Source organism: Malaya genurostris, chromosome 3, assembly GCF_030247185.1.
Source record: "Malaya genurostris strain Urasoe2022 chromosome 3, Malgen_1.1, whole genome shotgun sequence".
NCBI classification, from domain to species: domain Eukaryota; kingdom Metazoa; phylum Arthropoda; class Insecta; order Diptera; family Culicidae; genus Malaya; species Malaya genurostris.
In genome coordinates, this window is record NC_080572.1 from 260,724,409 (window position 1) to 260,744,254 (window position 19,846).

A 19,846-nucleotide genomic window follows, 5' to 3' on the forward strand; every position below is an offset into this window, starting at 1 on the left:
CTGCCACCAAACACGAATGTTTGGTTTCCTTCGGTTTTTTTTTTCGCCGGAACTACTAGCGGCCAAGAGGGTATTAAACGGATTAAACCGTCCCACCCGTTTAATACCCTCTCGGACGAACCGGGAAAGCATCAACAAAAACAAAAAATCGGTTTGGCAATGGTCTGGTGCATCTGTGGTGCATGATTTCGACGAAGCTGGCGATGAGTTACCGGTTAGTTTCGTAAATTGAAGGGGCATTGTTTAGCCAAAAACTTGTCACTATATTCTCGATCATGCGAGCATTATTATCTCCCGTTTCTTCCAGCCGACAAGTCCCCAAAAAATAAAGAAGATAATCCAAAATCATCCACGCACCGTAAACCGTTTTTCCACCTTTCCCAAAGCCCAGCCCAGTGATACACATGCGGTTGACAACCCATCGCATTAAAATACACACCAAGCGCATGACTCAGTTTTGTTTTTTTGTTGTTGTTTCAGTGTACTCGTAGTTCGCGAAAGCGCAAAATTAAAATAATCAAAAAAAAGTTACGTTTTAATACTCTCTCAACAGCTGAGCGATTATTTTCTTTTTTTTTAGTATTCATCAGCTCCCTCATCGCGACGGTACGATGCTTCAACCATAATTTGGATAAACACAACAAATATGCTTTTTTTTTGTTTTTGTTCTTGTTGCTAGATTTTCCTCCAACTGTTCGCCTCATCCGCCTCATACACTACTCTAGAGCGTGGCAAACAAAAAAAAATAACTAACTGTTGTAAAGTATAATTTATAACCCGGGTGGATCCTCGCTCAGCTTGTTCCCCAAAAACGGCTCCGGAACGTGACTCACCACCGGTGCCATCCGGGAGCGCCAGCAACGGCAGCAAATCCGAGCTAAACATAATAGAATTACACACATGACAGAAATGGTCGCTGAATGAACGGAACGGAACGGAACTAACGAACGGCCGTTCGCGTGGTGACTGGGGACCATGAGCGGGAAAGCGGATGGGAGGAAGAAAAAAGAAGTCTCCAACAGAAACAAATCCGGAGGCTTTCCATCGGACGGCTTTCGGTTCGCGGTTACATGCTGAAAACATGATCGCAAAATTAGGTCTTATGATTTTTTTTTGTTTTGCTGTGTGAATCAGTAGCGGCAGTACGCACCTACCTGCTGCTGTTGCAAAATGCCCGGGAGGTGGACACGAACGAGTGCATTTCTTTTTTTTTTTTTGTAGTGGTCCCCAATAATGTTCCGTCCGCACTGTGCCATAGAGAGGGAGAGAGTGCATGATGATCACAATCATTGTCACGATCACTGTTTCGAACGAAAACCTCCTCTAACAGCATTAGTTTCCGAGCATCCCTTTCCGGCTGGCTGGTGCAACAATGTGTTCCATCGTTTTTTGCAATAGGCAAATTTAGCAATCAATCGCAGATTTTGCTTCTCATTGCAAAATGGTTCCATGTAAGACCTGCGGTCAAAATCCTATCGTCAACCGGGTTGTGATGCCACATGGAAAGGAAAAAGCTCGGCACAACACGAAACATTCGGCCAATTATTGTAGCAGCCTAGGGCCAATACGATTTACATCACTCTCGCGCAGATCGATTCAATTGTTCAGTTCGGAATTCGCTGCTTCGCTACATGGTAACAAATATTCAACACGCAAATACGGTGGACGTTAATGGTGCAGAAACGATTCCCATTCTGCCACCCACCGCCCAACTGACAGAGTAAGAAAAAAAAAACACGAAATCTGTTTGATTTTTGGAAATTTTTCATTCACGTTTTTATCGTACCGAAGGATAGTTACACGGTAAATCACGATGTCATTCGCGAAAAACCAATAAATCTTCTCCAAACTCGAGCACACGTGGGTGTCATTGTAATACCGTTATAATGACTATTATCGGATCAGAGCGATTCAATGGAATATGGCTTCGCGACGAGTTTGTTGTACAACCTGAAGCACCCAACTTGCAAATAAACGATAATGATGTTAGTCGGCATCTAAAAAGGAGTTCTGCAGCTGTGACTATAGAATATTTGGTGCGAAACTATAGAATATCCTTCAATTTTAGCTCACCATACACAGTTTCAACTAACAAAAATAATACTCAGCACACTGAATAGTAGCCATGTGATGGTTTAGTTTGCAAAGTCCAGTCAGAGCTTTGACCAGAAGCCTGCAATGATGCTTGGAAAAACTCAAAAGACGTTTTGACATTTTCAGATTTAAATCTGGTAAAAATGCTGTTGGCTGAGCGCAAATTTGCAAGCTGTGCCATAAGCTGGCATGTTTGGATACAGCCCTAGAACGAATCTTGTGCTATACCCAACTAGATGACAGTGATAGAATTGGATCTTCCATTCGTGGTACCAGAGCTAGCCAGCTCGTCCGAGATACTTGATGACTGGCAATTCACAGCATCCGAATTTTCAACGGCGAGTGAAATCTTCACTACATCATCCATCTTATGAGGCCCTGTCTTGTAGGATAAAGATGCAATAGTTACATTATCCCGCAACAAATCTCCTAAAATTTGTGACATTGACTCTGAACGCAATGGACGCTGGCTACCACGTAGAAACTCATTACACCGACTTTAGTAAACACCAGAGTTGCCATTTTCAAATCTGTGTTTCAACTCGAAAAATCTGTGTACCATCTGTGTTGCAAGTTGTCGATCATAATCTGTGAAAAACATTTTGGAAATCTGCCATTTTATGAAATATTCATAAAAATCTGTAAAAATCTGAGAATTCTGATAAAATTTGCGTTCTGTAACACAGAATCTGTGCGACAAAATAGGCGAAAAATCTGTAAAATCTGTGAATATGGTAACTCTGATTGACACACCATTACTTCTATACTCATTCGAACTACAAAAATATGGCATATAACATGGCCTTCTGGAGTGGCTTAAATCATACTTCACGAATCGTGTACAAGTAGTTCGCTTCTAAAACATAAATTCGGAACCAATTAATGTAACATCTGGCGTACCTCAGGGCTCTCAACTAGGGCCTCTTCTTTTCATTTTACATATAAACGACATTTCCGTTATACTCAAAAATCTAAAAGTGCTTAAATATGCAGACGACATGAAACTTAAAAATATCAACGACGCTGTGATATTTCAGAACGGAATCAATCTATTCCACATTTGGTGCTGCAAAAGTCTTCTCCAACTCAATGTAAAAAAAATATAGCTCAACAACTTTCAGTAGGAAAAACGAAACCAATTCTGTACACGTGTTTTTAAGAAATCTTAGACTCCAAACTAACATTTGTGGAACATTACAATACAATAATCAATAAAGCAAATAGTATCATGGGCTTTATCAAACGCTTCAGTCATAATTTCCAAGACCCATATACTATAAAATTGCTATATAGTACATATGTCAGACCCATTTTGGAATATTGCAGCCTAGTATGGAATCCATTTAACATTATTCACGAGGAACGCATTGAACCGATATAAAAACAATTTTTTTTATATGCACTTCGTAAATTAAACTGAACAGCATTTCCTCTACCATCATATGAAGCACGCTGCATGCTCATCAATATATACACACTTAAAGAACGCCGCGACTTTGCATTGCGACTTTATTTTATCAGCGACATTATTCTCAACGCATTCAATCAGCTCCATTATTATCGCCTTTAAATTTGTATATACTCAGTCGTCAACTACACACCTAGAAAGAATCGTGTAAACTTACGTCTTCTGAGACCGACATATATGAGCGTCAAAAATGACTCAATTTTACAGTAAATCTAACTTATATTCAAAGCATTCTGACATATTTCTAAGTGATAAAACATGTAAATATACACGTTTGCTTGAAAGGCGGGGTTTGTTTGACGTATATTTATATCATTCTTGTAAAATTCTGTCGCTTCACGGATTACGTTCTTGTGAATTGTGTCATATGTGGATTAGCGTCACTTGTAAATTACAATTGTTTTTTTACTCTGTAGTATTTGCATTCTCTTGAAAGTGCATCTTTAGCATCAAGCTTATCAGTAACCAGTGTTGGTGATTGCCGAAAATTTGAAAGAAGCTGCTATATTGCTATCTATATTGTATACAACATTTTTAATCCGGTAGAAAATGCTACAAAAACTCGAGTTTGTCAGTCGGTGTTGAACAGTCGTTCGCACCGCACGCGTATAGCTCTTGGCTCCTGGATTTTTTTTTCTGGCTACCTAGAGTTTCATTGATTCAAGGCTTCAGTCTTTTTCAAGGCTACCTGAATCACTAACTAAGTGATACAAAGAGTGATATTAGAGTGACTAAGTGATACAAAGAGTGATATTAGAGTGACTAAGAAATTAATCAGCCTTTTTTAAGGCTAGCTAGGGGTCTAATCGAAGACTAATTTAGCCTAGTTAATTTAATTTAAAATTTCAAAAATGCCTGCGTCCAACCGGGAAGGCAACAAGCCTAAGGCTAAAAATAATTCAATACGGAATAAATCACAATCCGTTATTCAACATTTATCTAATAACATTCACGATCTTATAGAATCTGAATGTAAAAATAAAAGACAACGGACGGATTTCCCTTCCGTTGATCCTATGCCGTCTAACAATATTTACGAGATTCTTCCTGAATCCGATTGTAGCGACATAGAAGAAAGTTCTTCAAAAATTCCCAAAATGGACGCTTGTCGTTCTGGGAAGAAACATCAATCTATGCCACCAGTGACGGTGATGATTTCCGACTTTAAAGCATTCCGTACTGAGCTTTCTACTTTTCTCCCGGAAGTAAAAGTCTCATTTCAAATCGGACGAAGAGGAGAATGTCGAGTCTTGGTGGGTGGATTGGAAGATTACGAACGTCTTATTCGATATTTGTCCGAGAAACTTCATAAATTTTATTCATATGATATAAAATCAGACAGACCCTTCAAGGCTGTCTTGAAAGGATTATCAAATGATCAAAGTATTGATGAAATTAAAAATGAACTAAAAGAACTGCTTGGTTTTGCCCCTTCCCAAGTAATACTTATGAAAAAAAGAGCGAATGGTACTTCTAAACCACGCTCTGGAATTTCCCATGAACTTTACCTAATACACTTCAATCGAAGTGATGTAAACAATTTGAAAATTTTAGAAAAAGTACGTTTCATTTCCCACATTAAAATTCATTGGGAACATTATAAACGGCATAATCGTATTGCAAACTTAACGCAATGTCGTCGTTGCCAAGGCTTCGGTCATGGAACCAAAAATTGTCATATGGATATACGGTGTTTGAATTGTGGTAAATCGCATTCGAAAGACGTTTGTCCAATGAATGAAACCACTGATGAATTTTCATGTTCAAATTGCAATGGAAATCATAAATCCAATTTTTTGAAATGTCCTGTCAGGGAAAAAATATTAAACGCTCGTTCGCTTCGACAACAAGTCAAATCAACGACCTTAAATTTACAGAACATACCTGAAAATCAGAAAACCGTTACAGGTGCCACGCCTAATTCTTTTAAGGCACTGATTTCTTCTAAACAAAAAACAGGTACGCCTGAAAATTCGTCTTCTAACGAAAACAATTTATTGACAGGTAGATCGACCTCGTCATCATCTTCTTCTAATGTCAGTTATGCTGGTATATTAGGTAGAAATCTATCACCTATTTCTTCTAATGTAAATAATCAAAACACAGGACCGCCTTGCAGTTCTTCTTCTAACGAAAACAATTTATTAATAGGTAGACCGGCCAAATCATCTTCTTCTAATGGCAGTCTACCTACAAATATTCCTTCAATACCATTCGCTTCTTTAAATGAAGTCGATTTAGGCGATATAACTGAAAATAAAATGATCTACCTACAAGATCAACTTTTTCAAATGATCATCCAAATGAATTCGACCTCATCACTTTTTGAAGCATTTCAAATCGGATGGAAATTTGCAAATAATATTATAATGAATTTAAAATTTACCAGTGATGTTAAATAATTATTTGAATATTTTAAATTGGAATGCTCGATCTTTGAAATCGAGTGAAGATGAATTTTATAATTTTCTCAAAGTTCACAAAATTCATATTGCCATTGTGACAGAAACTTTTCTTAAACCAAATGTAAAATTGAAAAGTAATCCACATTATGTGGTTCATCGATTTGACAGGTTTACTGGAATGGGTGGTGGAGTTGCCATTTTTGTCCAACGGCAAATTAAACATCGAATTTTACCTTCTTTCAATACTAAAGTTATTGAAAGCTTGGGAATCGAAGTTGAAACCATTCATGGAATTTATTTCATCGCTGGAGCATATTTGCCATTCCAATGCACCGGCGAACAATTAAATTTCTTTAAATGCGATTTACAAAAACTCACATGATATCGATCGAAATTTTTCGTAATAGGGGACTTAAATGCTAAGCATGTCCAGTGGAATTGTAGGCAAAATAACAGTAATGGTAAAATACTTCATAATCAACTCTCAGCTGGTTACTTCACAGTTCTTCATCCCAGTAATCCTACTTGTTTCTCATCCGTGAAAAACCCGTCTACAATTGATCTGGTTCTAACAGATCAAAGTCACATTTGTAGTGAACCGATTACACATGCTGACTTTGACTCAGATCATCTTCCAGTAACATTCAGACTTTCCAACGAAGCCATAATTAATCCAATTAGTTATATTTTCAACTATCATAGAGCTAATTGGTTGGATTACAGATCTCACATTGAAAATCATGTGGATGATGAAACTATTTTAGAAAATTCTGCGGACATCGACACAGCAATTGATAATTTGAATCATTATATTATCGAAGCTAGAAATCTTTCAGTTCCCAAAGCTCAAGCTAAATTAAATTCTCCTATCATCGATGACAATCTTCAACTGCTCATTCGGTTGAAGAATGTTCGTCGACGACAATATCAACGTTCTCGTGATCCTGCTATGAAAAACATAGTTAAGGATTTACAAAAAGAAATTAAACATAGATTTACTCTTTTGCGAAATGAAAATTTCGCTAAAGAAGTTGAACAAATTAAACCATATTCTAAACCTTTCTGGAAACTTTCTAAGGTTCTTAAGAAACCTCAGAAACCAATTCCTGCTCTCAAGGAAGGAAATCAAATACTTCTTACAAATGGTGAAAAAGCTCAAAAGCTAGCTCAGCAGTTCGAGAGTGTCCACAATTTTAATTTAAACGTTGTGAGTCCTATTGAAAATGAAGTCTCACTGAAGTATGATCATATTTCAACCCAAGTGTTATCACACGATGACATTATTGAGACGAATTTTGATAAAATTAAATCAATTATTAGGAAACTCAAAAACATGAAGGCTCCTGGTAATGATGGAATTTTTAATATTCTTATTAAAAATCTTCCCGATGTTGCCTTGAGACTCCTGGTTAAAATTTTCAACAAGTGTTTTTCATTAGCTTACTTCCCAAAAAGATGGAAAAACGCTAAAGTAATTCCTATCCTAAAACCTGATAAAAACCCAGCAGAAACATCAAGCTATCGACCAATTAGCTTACTTTCTTCTATCAGTAAACTTTTTGAAAAAATTATCTTGTTGAGAATGATGACTCATATAAATGAGAATTCAATTTTTTTACCAGAGCAGTTTGGATTTCGTCATGAACATTCAACTACTCATCAACTTGTAAGAGTTACGAACATGATAAAAACAAATAAATCTTCTGGGTTATCCACTGGAGTTGCTCTTCTAGACATAGAAAAAGCATTCGACAGTGTTTGGCACAAAGGTTTAATAGCAAAAATGTCTGATTTCCAGTTTCCTATTTATTTGATCAAAATGATTCAAAATTATTTAACTGATCGTACTCTTCAGGTTAGCTATCAGAATTGTAAATCTGAATTGCTACCCGTACGAGCCGGTGTTCCTCAGGGTTCGAGTGTAGCTCCAATCTTGTATAATATTTTCACTTCTGATCTTCCAAATCTACCCGTTGGTTGTCAGAAATCGCTATTCTGTGACGACACAAGTCTGTTAGCCACAGGTATAAATCTAAGAGTGATCTGCAGTCGCCTACAAAGAAGTTTAAATATTTTCAGTGATTATCTGTCAAAATGGAAAATTGACCCAAATGCAGCAAAAACGCAAATAATTATCTTTCCTCATAAGCCAAGAGCTTCTTTTCTTAAACCAAACAATAATCACATTCTCAAATTGAATGGCTTGGAATTGACATGGTCTGATCAAGCTAAATACTTAGGTTTAACGTATGACAAAAAACTCACTTTCAAGGATCACATTGAAGGAATCCAGGCAAAGTGTAATAAATATAGTAAATGTTTATATCCTCTTATAAACAGAAATTCTAAGCTCTGTCTAAAAAACAAATTGTTAATTTATAAACAAATTTTCAGACCAGCCATGCTTTATGCGGTACCAATTTGGTCAAGTTGTTGTTCCACCAGGAAGAAAACGCTTCAAAGGATTCAGAATAAAATTCTGAAAATGATTCTGAAGCGTCCTCCCTGGTTTAGTACAAATGAGTTACACAGACTCACGAATATAGAACCATTAGATGTAATGTCACATAATATTATAAGCAAATTCCGACAAAAATCGATGCAATCTTCAATTGAATCGATTCGCTCTCTGTATTAGTTAGTAAGTTAGTATATAAGTTCCATTTCCCCATTACACAATACAAGTAGGTTTAGAATTTTCCCTACACAAAAATCTCAGAATTGCGGAAGCAAATGATGTCTTCATGGTAATAACCAAATCATATATATATATATAACAGGGCTGAAAAGTCACCACTTGTGGCTGAACACCCAATTTAAATCTAAATAATTTAATTTTAACTCATATTCCAATAAATAGTTATTTTAAATAAAAAAAAAAAAAAACTCGAGTTTGACATTTTTAATCCGGTAGAAAATGCTACAAGAACTGAGTTGCGATGATATCCGTATCTCTTTGATGGCACTGTTTCAATCGTGTGAAGAGTTGCCAGTGAGCGTTATTTGATACGATAAAAGCCATCCTTGTCAGTAACATTCTTGAAAATTAGAAATGCTCTTCCAGCGAGCCATTCTGCAAGTGCAGTAAAAATTTCTTATGAAAAAAGATAGCTTGCAAGCGTATGGGTAACGTTAACAATGTGTGCGTATAAAACAAGCTCCATCATCTTTTTACAGATTCGATCAAATAAAACTATCATAGTTGAAAACAAAACATACAAGTAGATTTTAATTATTTGTTGCTTCTTTTCGGTGAGAATTAAGAAAACATTCATTTTTTACTTTTTGTACAGCATAACGTTTCGGCTTACTGTTCTTCAGCCATCGTCGGACGCCTACAACATATATTCATCGTCAGTATTTACATACAATTTAAAAATTTCATTGAATACATCACAAATAAACATTTCCTTAACAATCACAAAACCATCCAATCAACTTACATTCAACAAAAATTTCACACTACTCATTCATTCTATCACTCACTCCCTCATTGCCGACGGTATGACGATCATGCACTTTAGACCGTCCATGTGACTGTCGCAACACACACAACAAGAAGGACACGCCTTCGACTTTGCCAACACTCGTATACTGGAGCGAATCGAGAACCAGGAGAGCAGAGTAACAGCAGAAATGTTCCACATAAAAATACTCGGTGAAGAAAACCCAGTGACTTTCGGACCACCCTCGCACGGAGAACCCTTCGATCATAAAATTGCGATATCGCAGTTTTTGATTTTTGCGATAGTTGATTTAACTAATTTCTTTTTGTTTCAACCAATATGGTTTTTGATTTGCATATATTCAAGTAGTTGAAAAATATGTTGTTTTGATTGCTGTCAAATGCCGGAGACAGTTGAAAGCAAAACAATAATCGCAATGCAAAATCAACAACTTTTTTAGTTGAAATCTATTCGCGTCGCTTCAAAATGTCAATGAAAACAACATCGATGGTTAAAGCGTTTGGTGGAATTGTGTTCATTCGATGTGAGAAATTTATGATAGCAAGTGTTTATCTAACAGCGGTGTTGTGATAAAGTTAACCTTGTTTAAGATGAAAAAGATTTGGTGACAAATTAGAAAATTTTAATGAATGATTATCTCGTAATCTTTCAGGTATGCGCAAAAATTTTATGCTTCAAATTCGATCATTGATTTACTTCCAGCAGACTGTTTTACTTCCTGTTTGATACCGATGATGATGTTCATGCATTAGCAATAAAACGCTTTTTGACACGAATTTCATTCATAAAAGTAACAGTAGCGAAGGGTTTCAAACACACAGAACGCGCTGCGATTGAATGACGCGTTTGAATTGCCGTCGCAAAATTTCAATTCCCAGCAGTTGATGCACATATGAATTGACTGAAATTATCAGTGCATAACTTTAGTTCAACCGTTTGAAGGCATCATCTTTCAATACTCATTTTAGGTAAATTTAATAATTTCGCTAATTTACTCGCCCCTCCGAGCACTTTTGCTGATTGAAAACGTTTTTCTACATCAATCATTTCCGATCGAATCAGAAGTATTTTTTTTAAATTTAGATCTTTACTGATCTCGACTTGACATGAACATGGTCATACAAAAATCAAAATCACTTAGAGATCAGATCAGTTCTGATTTCGTAAAGATAATTTATTCCTTGGTTAAGATCACTTGAAATCAGCAGTGATCGGTGGTTTTCCCAGCCCTAATGATATTACATGTCAATATAAAATACTGTTTATATTTTAACAACGATATTTATTTCATGAATCTCAACATACCGAACTTATTTCAAATAGATCATGACGTGTATCAGTAAGTATATTTTGATTTTTTTTGCAAATCAATCACATTGTTCGAGTTGATTCAACTATTTGCAATGTCTAAAACAAATAAAACCGATTTATTTTAAAACTAACAGAATTTTGTTTCAATAACAACACCTGTTATTTCAACTAAAATATTTGTTGAAATTGAAAGGTATGTGTCCTCACTAATTGACAGCATTTTTTTTTTAAACAGTTAAATTAGTTGTTTCAACCATCGTTTCTGCTAATCGAAAAACAAAAATGACAGTTTAGTTAAAACAACAATCGATTAGTTGTACCAAATTTTAACCAATCGAATTCAGAAAATCAACTAATATTCTGGTTGAAATGGGATCGCAGGTGGTTCCGTGTGGACTATATTTTGCATAATTTGTTCTAGTATGTCTTTCTAAAAATAACGTAGTTGACGGCTAGGTATATAAAAATTTCATTGCGATAATAATGTCGCTGATAAAAGAAAGCATTGCAAAGTCGCGGCGTACTTTAAGTGTTTGTATATTGATGCAGCGTGCAGCGTGCTTCATATTATGGTAGAGGAAATGCTGTTCAGTTTAATATACGAAGTGCATATAAAAGAAATTGTTTTGGTAAATATTCATAACTCTTCGTTAATTATGTTATACGGATTCCAAACAAGGCAGCAATATTCCAAAATGGGTCTGACATATGTACTATATAGCAATTATATGGTATAAGGGTCTTGGAAATTATGACTTAAGCGTTTAATAAAGCCCAGCATACGGTTTGTTGATTATTGGTTATTGTGTTGTAACAGTTCGGCTGAAAAGTTCGTATCGTTTAACAGAAACACACATTTTTTTGCCAAAATTCGTTTTTATTATTCAACATAATTGCCATCAGAGGCGATACAGCGATTATGGCGATCTTCCAACTTTTCGATACCATTTTTGTAGTACGATTTGTCCTTTGCCTCAAAATAGGCCTCAGTTTCAGCGATTACCTCTTCATTGCTTCTAAAGTTTTTACCAGCGAGCATTCTCTTGAGATCTGAGAACAGGAAAAAGTCACTGGGGGCCAAATCTGGAGAATACGGTGGATGAGGGAGCAATTCGAAGCCCAATTCGTTCAATTTCAGCATGGTTTTCATCGACTTGTGACAAGGTGCATTGCCTTGATGAAACAAAACTTTTTTCTTCTTCAAATGAGGCCGTTTTTTGAAATTTCGTCCTTCAAACGGTCTAATAACGCTATATAATAGTCACTGTTGATGGTTTTTTCCTTTTCAAGGTAGTCGATGAAAATTATACCATGCGAATCCCAAAATACAGACGCCATAACCTTACCGGCCGATTGTTGAGTCTTTCCACGCTTTGGGTTCGGTTCATCGCGTGCAGTCCACTCAGCTGACTGTCGATTGGACTCCGGAGTGAAGTGATGGATCCATGTTTCGTCCATTGTTATATATCGACGAAAAAATCGGTTTTATTTCGATATAACAGCTCCAAACACTGCTCAGAATCATCAATTCGTTGTTGTTTTTGATTGATTGTGAGCTCACGCAGCACCCATTTTGCACAAAGCTTTCTCATATCCAAATATTCGTGAATAATATGTTCAACACGTTCCTTTGATATCTTTAGGGTGTCAGCTATCTCGATCAACCTCACTTTACGGTCATTGAAAATCATTTTGTGGATTTTTTTCACGTTTTCATCGGTAACAGCCTCTTTTGGACGTCCACTGCGTTCATCGTCTTCGGTGCTCATATGACCAGTACGAAATTTTGCAAACCACTTACGAATTGTTGCTTCGCCCAGTGCAGAGTCTGGATAACACTCATCAAGCCATTTTTTGGTATCGGCGGCACTTTTTTTCATCAAAAAGTAGTGTTTCATCAACACACGAAATTCCTTTTTTTCCATTTTGTTCACAATAACAAAAGTAGCTTCACTCAAAATGCAATATCTCACAAACTAATAATCAGACAGCTGTCAAATTTATACACGTATCTTTTGAAGGTTGGTACTAACTGAAAATGGTATGGATTTAATTCTAGTGGCGCCCTCTCATAGAAACGATACTAACTTTTCAGCCGATCTGTTAATGTTCCACAAATGTTAGTTTGGAGTCCAAGATTACACCTAAATCTCGTACAATTTTACTTTTTTCTACTATTTGATTTCCTGAAAATATGTCTACAGAATGGGTTTTGTTTTTCCTACTGAAAGTTATTGATTTGCATTTTTTTACATTAAGTTGAAGTAGACTTTTGCAGCACCAAATGTGGAATAGATTGATTTCGTTCTGGAATATTACAGCGTCGTTGATATCTTTATTTTCCATGAAGAGTTTCATGTCGTTTGCATATATGAGCACTTTTAGATTTTTGAGTATAAAGGAAATGTCGTTTATATGTAAAATGAAAAGAAGAGGCCCTAGGTGAAAGCCCTGAGGTACGCCAGATGTTACATTAATTGGTTCAGAGTTTATGTTATGGAAGCGAACTACTTGTATACGAGAATGATTTTGAATGATTATCGTTTCATTATCACGTGTGAGTTTTGTGGAACTATTGTGATATTGACCAAGATGAGATTTTGTCCATACTCTCTTCAAGTGATCATAATCATCGATAGTGATGATTGATATCGACAAAATCGGGCATGATAATTTTGATAATTTGATATTTTCGCAAACTACTGGAACCACGGGTTTAAATATTTCGTTGGGGCCGTTTTTTCTTTCTTCTAACAGACACATATAAAATAATTGAAACTATTGCGGTTCTGCTATTTTTTTTTACGACGGCCCAGCACACTTTCCGGTCGAAGCCCTGCCAACCTAAGCCACACTAATCCCGCATCGCCCGTTAGGATCGACATCGTGACGCACCATAATTGCGTTAGATCAACGTGGAGCAGCAGCAGCAGCACGGAGGCCACACGGTTGATTGTTCGACCCGACTTACAATAACTGTCCAATCGATCATCACCTCGTTGAAGCGTGACGAGAGAGCGCTCATTAGTGTCATTTTGCAGTTGCATTGCTATGCCGATTCGGTTCTGATCTGCTCCGCCGCCGCAGTACCATTCCTGCCATCGATGCCACCGAGAGCCTCTTCGCTGGAGCAGCGCATTGATGCATGAAACTGCAACGGTCGCGTCGTCTCCTCCGATTGCGGTTCATTAGGTATTCGCGCATCGACTTCCCTGAAGTGTTTACCACACGCGCCTCGTTCAGAACTAGGAAGTGATTCGACCGTTGGTGTCTAGCGTTAGCGTGTATGTTTGTGCTTTATTTGCGCTCCCCTTCGTGAGCGCGAGTTTGTCCTTCTTGGGTCCATATAAGGCCCCGGCCAGCGGGAACCAGTTTGCCGGTACGAATGATTTCGCTTTACGGTACCCTTCGCTACTGTTCCAATCGTGAATAAGAATTCGTGAACAGAGCGAAATCCACCGAGCTCAATTTAATCACATTTTAACGGGTTTTTTTCCTGTTCGGTTTCGATCGAAACGATGGAGAATCGTAACGAAAAATAACAAAAAGTAAAAAAAAAAGCGCGCCGATGCATGCGGAAGACATTGCTCCTTCGGCTGGATCTCTATCTGCTCGCGTCACGTAGGCGTTCCAATGTTTAGAACTTTGCAGACTCCCTGGAGCGGCGGAGGCTCAAATTTACGCATTCATCACGTTCTGCCCGGAATGATAGTCACACTCATGTTTCTTCCTCGTTTCGAGGAGTCCAAGCCAAGCGGCATCAGCGGGGGAGACATTTACGAGTCAGCACCACCCGCCGGTATCCTCCACCGTAGCCTGCCTGCTCCTTTCGATTCGGATTGTATTATACACCACCAACAGGTTTAATCCACCACCACACCAGCTTCAGCTCCAGCTCAAGCTCCAAAGTGTGAGCAGATATGATTATTCATGATGTGCAAATGAGCCAGCAGAAAATGGAATCACTCTGCCGCTTTGGCTGCTGTTAGCACTACTGAGCCGCCACAGCAACTACGGCCGATACTGCGAATTTGCAGCCAGTAGTACGGTACTACGGTACAACAATCGAGACGTGGCCGGTGCGGCGGAGGAGTAGGTAAACTGCACTCTGGTTCATATAAATAATCGAAGCAGTTGCAACCATAGTAGAGCGAGCAACAGAAGACACACACACAAAAAAATCGTTGATTTCAAATGCAAATGTGCGTCCTGGCTGAATTGATGCTTCTGCGAAATCATGTTAAAAGGGGTCAGTTATCGTCTCCCCCCTTCTTCCACCACCGCCACCATCCGTGGACAGGAAATGCATCTCCCGACCGGCTTCAGCATGAGGATGGCCACGCCCAAAAAAATTTGAATTTTATATGAAAACCATTTATTATTACTATTATTATTATTATTATTATTAAGATTGTTCTTCTTAGGAGCTGGAACCAGAACTCTCCCACTATCTTCAGCTGCTAATCTTTTATGACGAATGAATAATGATGCGAAATTTTTGCCCGTACGTCAGCTACTTTCTGGAATTTCACGTCAGGTTGGAGCACAGGCGGAAACTTTTCTACTCGAATGCGGATTTTTTTTTTGCCGACAGCCAGATTTTTCGTCACGGTTAGTACCAGCACTGCACTGGATTACTGGCTGTCAGACAGGGAGAGGAGGCAGAGCAGGGAGCTGTTGATTATTTATGAATTTTGCGATAGAATGGCACATAAATTTTCTTAATGCTGTCGTCGGCCAATCTACGACCAGCGCTTGGTAGCTTGGTAGCGCGCCGACGAAGATGGCAGGTAACGTTTGCGTGTGGGTGGGCGCCTTTTCTGACACCTACATCACAGCAGAGAACTTGTTCCTGAAAGCTTAATAACCGAATCCACCCACGACGAAGACGTGTGGTGACTTTTGGCGGCACCATCGAGATAGTGACGGATAGTTGCGTGATCCCAGAGACTGATAGACTTTGGCAGAACGATTCGAGGTCGTTGGGAATTACGCAGGATGGCCTGTCTTCCTGTTCTTGATGTACAGCCCCTTAATCCTATGAAACTTATGAACTCCTGTCTCCTGTCACTGGTGGAAGAAAAATTTTACTTGACTGGAAGCTATCTTAGGTTAGGTTCGTTTCCGGGGGTAGCGCGAGCTCGTCAGCCTCCGGCTTACCGACTTACTACTCACGTGACACAGTTTTCCCAAGGGCCCAATCAATCCGTTTACAATCAAAGTCCTTCACTGTGCATTAGTGGGGAAATCGGTGCCGGTGCGAAGAAACCGGAGGGGATCAAGTGCATCATGAAGTAGACACTCGACCATGATTTGACACTTTTGTTCCGTTCGACATCGTGCCAACTGTCTTTGCCGGAATGACACTCTGAATGTCAGTAGAATGGTACTGAAGGTACTCACCATACTCGATGGGTGAGGGTTAATTTTCCACTGTACAAAGGCGAACTTCGCGTCTCTTGTTAATTGATGTCGGTCGGCCCGAGCAGGGCTAATGATTGCGCGAACAGAAAAATTAATTAAAAATCATGCCCGGGCCGACCGACAGGTCGGCTTTTGACGTACTTCATTCAATTCGTGCCGTTGCAATTTATTTATTTATTATGCTATGATTGATTGACATGTTTTTCACCGTTTGTCGATCTCGGAGTGGCTAAGGTGGAACAAAAAAAAAACAATCCACTACCGGTCAATCCGAAGCGGGTTGAGATTCGCAAACAGATATTGGCGGTCAAATCGAAACGCCACCAGCAGCATCAGCGTAATTGCAATCGATGGATTCTCAAATACCCACTTCCAGCCGGTCAGCCGACACTCGGTAAAGATGTCGAGAGCCAAAGATAGTAATTAGCTCAATGTCAATTGCAGCCATTAGGTTGGGCTGCACCGAAGATGGTGTAGCAGCGCACCGATGCAGCCAGACCAGGCCAGCCAGCCAGCGGGTGTTGTTTCTATCATCTTCTTCTGTCTCCTTCTCCTGTCCGGAAAGTGGGAGCAAGAGTGCGCTAAGGATTTTAATTATTGGCTAGCAGCATCGACAAAAGTGGACGCTCGATCTCGCTCGTTGCTGCAGACCGCAGAAGCCACACTTCACTCCTCACGACACTAATTGCCGATGGCTCCCAGGGATGACCGAGATGAGGAAATGGCTTTTTGCTTAATCCTTATAATTTAGGGTCACTGCTGTACCGGTCACCAGCTGCAGGAGCGATCGGAGACGGCACGGAACCGACGCTGCTAGTTGCCATTTCACTTGATTGGATCGTAATCCGAGTCATAGGCAATGAATTGTGTAAGTTTGCCGGGGAACGGGCTCCAGTAGGGGTCCAGAAGGATAACACGTGCTACTGACACTTAATTAGATTGAATTCGAAGATACCTTGACGCTTTTTCGTCATTTCGAGTTTAGTTGAAACAAATATTAACCGATTCCAAAATGAACTTAAATCGTGAGACTCTAGTATCTAGCCAAACTCTGGAACCATTCCAGTATTTTCATATTAAGTTCGCAAACACAGTGCAACAACAGCAAAAATTTACGCGACTACAGAGTTCGAGTTCTGCAGATTTCTGAGCATAGAAGACACCAGTCACAGGTAACCCGTTTGTGCTAATCATACCGGAAACATTTTTTTGTTTTTCGTTTCGACTCATCGTTGCATTAGCAGCTTATATCGGACCAGTAGGGCCACTCAGCAGTTAAGCATAAACCACTGAACAGACGTAAAATTCAAGTTGATGTACTACTAAATCACAACTTGCTTACGTTCAGGACATCGATAAAGACATTGTACTTTAAAAGAATTTTAAAACCTTTAACGTTTTCTAGTTGGTTCAAGTACGATTCGGTCGATCAGTTAACTGCTGTCAACGTCAACGGGACGTCCGGATACTTTGCTAACTGAGACGATCAAAACATTCCGTGACGTTAACTGTCGCCTGCCGGACAAATTTTTTTTTTGTTTCAATTTTTTATATTAGTTTCAACCTTAAGGTCAGTCGCCTTCGGGCGATCCTATGTGTGGTATTGGGAATCGAACTCAGGAGGGCTGCACGAAAGCCATCAACTTACCCATCACGCTATACCCGTCCCCTCACATTGTATGCTAAAATACTAAACGGCACAAGCATTTTCACACGAACTGCTATGCACTGTGCGGGTGGTTTTAGGAAATTTTCGATAGAAATTTTGAAATATTTGCCAAAACCGAAAACATACAGACCATTAAAAAGGTTTTTTATATCTGCAGGGCAAAAATGGTTGAAAAATTCTGAGGATTTTCCAAGTCTTATCAAAAATAGCTCCGAAAAATGAGTGTTTTTTTATCTTTCTCAATTATCTGGAAAAACAATGCGATGATATAACTTTTTTTTTTTCAAATGAACCTTATGATGGCTACAAAGATTGCATTCGTACACATTTTTGGAAAACCTCTTCACGCTTTTCATAGAGAATCAACGAATTTCAAAAAATTCAACGAAATCGGGTATATGAATTCTTTGTAGCCATCATAAGGTTTATTTAAAAAAAAATCATACCATCGAATATTTTTTCAAATAGTTGTGAAAGATCACAAAAAAAAAATTCAATTTTTTTATAAGACTAGGAAAATCCTCCGAATTTTTCAGCCATTTTTGCTCTGTATTTAGATAAAAGCTTTTCAAAGGTCTGTATGTTTTTGGTTTTGGCAAATTTTTCAAAATTTCCTAAAACCACCCGCGCACATGGTACTTGGACGATGGCCTTAACACTGTTTGGAGATTGATAAAACGACAATTCCAGACCAAAAACAACAGAAGCAATGCATTTCAAATTCTAGAGAAAGGACACATTTTTACTGACAGATAAATAATCAACTTCACAATTGATACCGGTTTCTTGTGTTAATGTGATTTCTGTGTTTTCTCCATTTTCTGTGTGTTCTGTGTTTCCTATGATTTCTGTTTGTTTTTCTTTTGTGTTTTCTTCCTGTTTTCTATGTTTTTGATTTTGTGTATTTGCGTTTCTGAGTTTTTATTTTTCTGAGTTTTTAATGTGTTTCCGTTTATATGTATTGTCGTGTTTAATTACTTTAAACTCTCAATGTTTTAGTGTTTTCGAGTTTATGTGTTCATGTGTTTTTGAGTTTTTGTATTTTATTCTGTTTTTTTTTGTGTTTTCCGTGTTGTCTTGTGTTTTGTATTTTTGTATTCTTGTGTTTTCAATGTTTTTCCGTTTTTTTTTTGTATTTTTGTATTTTAGTTATGCAGTCCCCTAATTTTTAAGTATTTCTAGTGTTAACGCGATTATGATTTCCACTTGTTTTTAGTTTTTGTATTTTTTTTCTGTGTTTTGTGTTTCCTGAGTTTTCATGTGTTTCGTATGTTTTCTGTATTTTCAGTGGTTTCTGTGCTTTCTTTACATTCTGTGATTTCTGTGTTTTCTGCGTTTTTTTTGAGTTTTCGGTACATTCTGTGGATTCTGTATTTTTCTGTGTTTTCTATTTTTTGATTTGGTGTTTCTGTGGCTTTAGTGCTTTAGTGTTTAAGTTTATCAATGTGTGAGAGTGTTTTGAACCTTTTGTATTTTTGTATATTTGTGATTTTAAAGTGGTCCGATGTTGCTGGTTTTTCGTATTTTAAAGCAGTAGTCATTTAATGTTTTTCCTTTTTTTTGTGTTGATGCTATAAACTCTCGCTGTCTTAGTGTTTTTTGTGTATTAGAGTTTATGTGCTCATGTGTTTTTGAGTTTCTGTACTTTGTTCTGTTTTTTTGTGTGTTTTCTTGTGTTTCGTATGTTTTCTATATTTTTAGTGGTTTGTGGGGTTTTTTTATTTTCTGTTTGCTATGTTTTATGTATTTTCGGAGTTTTCTGTGTTTTTTGATTTTTCGGTGTTTTTGATTTTGTGTTTTTGTTTTTGTATGTTTTTATTGTATTTGTATTTGTATTTGGTTTTTATTGTGATTCTGTTTTTATGTATTTTCGTATTTTAGTGATGTTGTCCCATAATGTTTCAGTATTTTTCGTGTTTTCGAGTTTATGTTTTCTACTTGTTTTTGTATTTTTTCTGTTTTTTTGTTTTCTTGTGTTTCGTATGTTTTCTGTATTTTCTATTTTTTA

General features: G+C 37.8%; 1 protein-coding gene across 1 annotated transcript in view; it reads right to left on the bottom strand.

The window, feature by feature from the left end:
• Window positions 1–19,846, bottom strand: part of LOC131433651 (putative uncharacterized protein DDB_G0277255) — a 361,411-nt gene that overhangs the window by 18,964 nt on the left and 322,601 nt on the right. The window lies entirely within an intron of this gene.